This window comes from Cicer arietinum, chromosome 1, assembly GCF_000331145.2.
Source record: "Cicer arietinum cultivar CDC Frontier isolate Library 1 chromosome 1, Cicar.CDCFrontier_v2.0, whole genome shotgun sequence".
NCBI classification, from domain to species: Eukaryota; Viridiplantae; Streptophyta; class Magnoliopsida; order Fabales; family Fabaceae; genus Cicer; species Cicer arietinum.
In genome coordinates, this window is record NC_021160.2 from 41,885,081 (window position 1) to 41,890,997 (window position 5,917).

Below are 5,917 nucleotides of genomic sequence, written 5' to 3' on the forward strand. Positions count from 1 at the left end.
ATCGTATTCGTGTGTAAAAGCGTCGAAATAAGGTAAGGGGTGAGAGAGCGTTTGAATTCATAAGTATAATATAATATGAGATGAACGTAAAAATCGTTTCATTTGAGGCTCGCTACGTACGGCAGTAGCCCTTCGAGTGATAAATTGATTAATGTAAAAATTTGAGAATTGTGAGATTAAAATGTGGAATAGAAATATTTATAAGGTGTTGATTGATTTAATTTCATTAAATGTGTGGTATTTGATATTATTGCGAAGTTTGATTTACTTTTATTAAATGTGTGATGTTTAATATTATTATGATATTGAATGTCGAATGAATTTTATGTATATGTTTGATTAGACGTGTTTATTTGATGTGATAATAAAAGGTGGATGCATTTTGATAAGTTTATGTGAGTATGATGATGTATCATTAATAATAATGATGTTATCAATTTGTGATAAGTCTATGTGATGATTTATGATTATTGAATTAGTTGATAAGCCTATGTGATGATTTATGATTGATGATAGTGATGCTATAAAATTGTGATAAGGGGATTTATGAGGGCATGGTCAATTTGAATTGTCCGTACACCGGGATGGTGGCATAGTATCATGAAGGCTGCTGAGGATTTGAACTTGTGCTTTGAGAATCTTATGATGGTTGCTGGTGGTGGGAAAAGAGGGTACATGAAGGCTGGTGTTATCACTGAATGAAAGGATATTCATGTGGAGCTTTTGATGCAAATTATTTCCCTTGTGGATGATCAAGCGGTGATTAAAGCTTCTAGTGTTTGTCGTGGTTGGAGAGATTCTATTTTCTTTGGCCTTGCTCGTTTATCACTCTCATGGTATAACTATGTTGCTTTCTCTCTTAAAAGTGTTAAATTTATGTGTGGAACTATTTTTCTTCAATTGGGGATTCTATTGATGTGAATTGTGAAGTTTTCTTGGTTCCTGTTGTTTTTTTGTTGTTTAAATTGACTTGTCTTATTCAATTCCTCATTCTTGTGTCATGTTTTTGACATTATTCATCAATTCTTGTGTGTGTGATTGGTTCTGCGTCCGACAAAATTGATTTGATTTTGAATGAATTGATTATCTCTTAAATTGACTTGGAGGTAAAGTGGTATTTGTTTGGATACAATGAGTTGAGTAATAAATTTGAGGTTAAAAGTCAATAGCAATCCATTTGGGGTTGAAATATATGTTTCATGTACCCTACTTCTTTTCATTTAGCCTGAGTTGCTTCCTTTCTAGACCAAGCAATCTCCTAGTTTGATAACTATGCTAGTGTCACTGACATGTTTTAAGTATTCAAATTGAGCTGGTATTTTCTGTTGAGAATTAGGAAATGTATGTAGTGTAATAAGGGGTTAAACAACGGCCTTTAACTTGCTAAGTCAAGTTAATAATGTCGTATTGGTTTTTTGTTGTGGAAGAACAATGTTCTTTTGCAATTAATAAGCAGTCCAAGCCTTGTAGCTTTTGTTTACTCTCTCTCACGCGCGCACACACAAATTGAAATATGTGACTGCTTCTATCTATCAATCCTTAGAATTTCTGAAGTTGGTTTCCCCTGTACATTTCTGGAATAAATCAGCAAGTCTTCCTAATTGAGAAGCTTAAAAATGTTTCTTAGTTTTGATGAATACTTGTTTTGGTTCAGTAGTAGCAGGTAGTTGTATTTATGCCCCTTTCAGCAAAAGAAACTGATGTATGCCTTTTGGATTATTGTAGATTTCATTGAGTGTAGTAATAACAGGATTATGTAATTCCTCTCCTTTCTTCAGGTGTAGCAAGAACATGAACAACTTGGTCCTATCTCTTGTTCCTAAGTTTGCAAAATTGCAAACTCTAATCCTTCGTCAAGATAAGCCTCAAATAGACGATAATTCTGTAGGCACATCAGTGGAAAACTCAAAGTTCTTAATCTCAAAGTTCAGTGGATGTTCAACATTTAGTGACAATGCTCTGGCTTACCTTGCCGGTTTCTGTAGAAAACTCAAAGTTCTTAATCTTTGTGGATGTGTTAGAGCAGCATCAGATACTGCACTACAGGTATTAATATAATATATACTAGTTATTGGCTTTATTAACAATCATATAAAAATTAAGACATATTTGAATTATAGCCCTCCTGACTGAATGAACAACAGACTATTGGACACTACTGCAATCAGTTGTAGTCTCTAAACCTTGGATGGTGTGATAAAGTTGGTGATGTTGGAGTGATGTGTTTGGCTTATGTCTGTCCTGATCTTGGAACAGTTGACTTGTGTGGCTGTGTCCATATAACGGGTATTACTTCAATATTTCGTTACTTCAAATTTGGAAAAACATGTTAGTTTTGTGAGGTAAGCAAAAAAAGTCCATTTACACAAATGCAATGGAAGTGGATGGAATGATATTTTAGAAGAGAGAAAATCTCATTAGAGAATAGATTTAAATATAAATAATATGTCTATAAGAAAGAGAAGTCATAATTTTTACGTTTTACCAAAAAATTAATACTAAATTATTATTTTAATCCTTAAATAGGTGAAATATATTAAAAATACAAAATCATATTAAAATATATCTTTTGTTAATCATTTTAGTTATAGAATATATTGTTAATTAGTTAATTTATTGTTCAAATGTATTTTTTGTTGGTTAATTTAATTAGTTAATAAAAATATTTATTTGAATTTTGAGTAGAAATACAGTGACAATACACAATTAGAAACGACAATGATGTTTAGCTGCATTAACAATTCATTTAATAGGATTTCTAAGGTATATTTAAAAATTAACATGTTTTGTCATTATTAATTAAATGATATATTATTTATGAATGAATTTGACTATATTTTAGATTTAACACCATTAAATCTTAAAGTTTTATGTTTTTAATTTATTTTGAAATGACGTTTTTTTATTATGATTTTAATTAAAATTAAAATTTTAATTATAGAAACAATTTATTTAATTATTAAATTAAAATTGAATAGATGAATATAAATAAATTAAAATGGAATATATCAAAACTCTTATTTTAATATAAATAAATTAAAAAAAAGTTATTAATCAAAATATAAATATATATATATATATATATATATATATATATATATATTATATAATACGGTACAACCTGTGTTCATTTTACATTATATTCTCCCTCCACTTTACATCTGCTACAAATGGTAGAAGTTGAAAGTGTGGAAGAACCCCAAGTTTTGTTGTCAAAAAAAAAAAAAAACTGCAAGTTCTTATGCGTTACGGTTCTATGTAGAGTTAGAGTTAGCGTCTTAAAAAAAATTAAGATGTTAAAGTCATCCCAAAGTATTAGAGTTAGCGTTTAACAAATTCAAATTAAGATTATTATTATTATTATCATTATTACATTACAATGTACTAACTATTCAAGACCACATTTGCATGACTATAGCACCATATTTGATGAGGTGTGGCTCGTGAGTTACCTTAACCCAACTTAGGTAATGGTTCTGAGTCATTATGAATTGATCCACTAAACTCAACTCCTCAAAAGAATTGTGAAATTGTTTGGATTGTTAAATGTACATTATATTATTATATACTATCCGAAATAAAATAATAGTTAAAAAAAATAAGATTAAATATATTATTATATACTATCCGTGTGTTTGGATTGAACATTTATTTTCCTCAAACGTTATTTTCAAGAGTTTTTATTAAATTTCTACCTTAAACACTTTTAAAAACTATACTCTACATATAAAATTACCATTTAAATTGTTCAAATTTCTACAGTTATACTGATTAAAAAAGTTATTTGTATTTCAAATTTGGTTAATTAACTTTCCTTTGACAAAAAAGCACAGTAAACATACACATATCCAAATGCTCCTAATGCTTAAGTTTTCAAAAGGTTAACACACGGTCATGGTCATTTATATGTATAAAAGGAAAAATTGTACTACTTTGATCTTTTGTTTCTTTTAGAAAAGTTTCCTTTTGATATCATGCTACTCTCAATACTACAAAAGGATGATGACATTGGTCACAAGTAAGCACTCATGAATCAAAGCATTAAAACATGTGCGCCGAACTTCAAAATTCTTAGACTGCTGTTGTTATAGAATAGTAATATATTAATTAAAAATTATTTTAAAACATTACTAACATGATTTTAGAGGAATAGATACAATCAACTTGAAGCATCTCCCACAAACAATGAATAATTGTACAAACACTATAATTCTCCTAATTAATTAACAATATAAATTTAGATGAACTCAATATATTATAATTTATGTACCACCACTTCAATTATACCACAAGAAGAAAATGACTATTATAATTTATGAACTGCAACTTCAATTATACCACAAGAAGAAAATGACTGAGATTGATAATCCATAGTTGGATAACTTGCCAATTAAAGATTTACTGTCCTCATTGAGCGGTCACACAATTAGAAAATTAATGACCGTTCAATTATGATCAGATTATTTTAAAAAAATAATAAAATTTTATAATTAATAATAAGAGCTTAAATGATTGTTTAATTTTTGATAAAATGAGTTTAACTAAATGAAAGCGGATATTCCATGATTTTAAATTAGAACCGTAATATTGTAAATTTTAAAGTTGCTTCAACAACATGACAACCATAATGTTCAAGCTTATTATCCCATTTTAAACATGTAGTATACTATGGTTTGCCAAATTTTAAGTAAATAAATTCAACATACATGTATGAATTTGTCTCAGAGATCACTTTAATTAAAATATAAAATTGAATTCGTGATTTATTTATTATTATTATTATTATTATTATTATTATTATTATTATTACTATTATTATTATTATTATTATTATTATTATTATTATTGTTATTATTATTATTACTATTATTATTATTATTATTATTATTATTATTATTTAATTACCTTTTGCTTGATTTTCTTATCTTAATCAATTCTCCCATCCAATATATATGGTTGATTTGTACTATATATGTAATAGACTTTGTAATGGACAAACCATTCTTTCATATAAATAAAAAGAAAAGAGAGAGAGAGAAACCATTTTTAATATTTAACAATAATTGATTAATTAAAACTTTTTTTTTCTTTTCTTTCAACCAAGTTTTTTTATTACAATTCATTTTGATCTGCAATATTTCACATGGTATTAAATGATTTGTTATTGCTTTATTAAAAAAACATTAATTAATTTTCTATAACATGAAATAGTTATTTCTTTTACTATTAAATTAAAAAGAATTATAATTTTCTTTTCTTTGTACAATTATCTGGAAAAAGTTATCAAACATATAAATGGAAAAAGTTAAGTTCAAACATATATATATATATGTGTGTGTAAAAAAAGACACATGAGCTTGATGGTTTAAAGTCACACAAACCTTCGTCAACAACACCAACTCAAAACCTTTCAATTACCATTTTAAAAATATCTAATACTAATTTTGATTAAAAAAAATAGACTAGGAACTCTACAAACAATTTTGAAGCACTCTTTGCATGAAACCACCTCTTATTGTAACCCTCATACAAGTGTTTAATTATTAGTTGGTATTTATTTTTTTTTACATAAAGTTCAAAACTAAGGCCAACGTTTCAAGTAATGTTTATGTTTACTTAATGTATAAGTTTGTTATGCTTGATCTCTAACATCATTTAATAAATAAAAAAGAATAAATAAAAAGAACTTAAAGATATTTACTGATACACTTTTTTTATCAATAATTAAGTCATATTATATTTATAAAAAATTTATTGAATTGTTATGTATAAAATAAACTTTTCAATTAATTTTATAAAATATATATTGAGTAAGATATTATTAAACAACTTAATATTATCCAATTACATTGATCGAAATTTAATCTCTTCTTAAATATATATTATACATATTTGAAAATAATTTAATTGAAATTAT

At 26.5% G+C, this 5,917-nt stretch overlaps 1 pseudogene; it reads left to right on the plus strand.

Moving 5' to 3' along the window:
* The first annotated feature begins 618 nt into the window (after positions 1-618).
* Positions 619-2,523, plus strand: LOC101513974 (uncharacterized; annotated as a pseudogene).
* Positions 2,524-5,917: the final 3,394 nt, after the last annotated feature.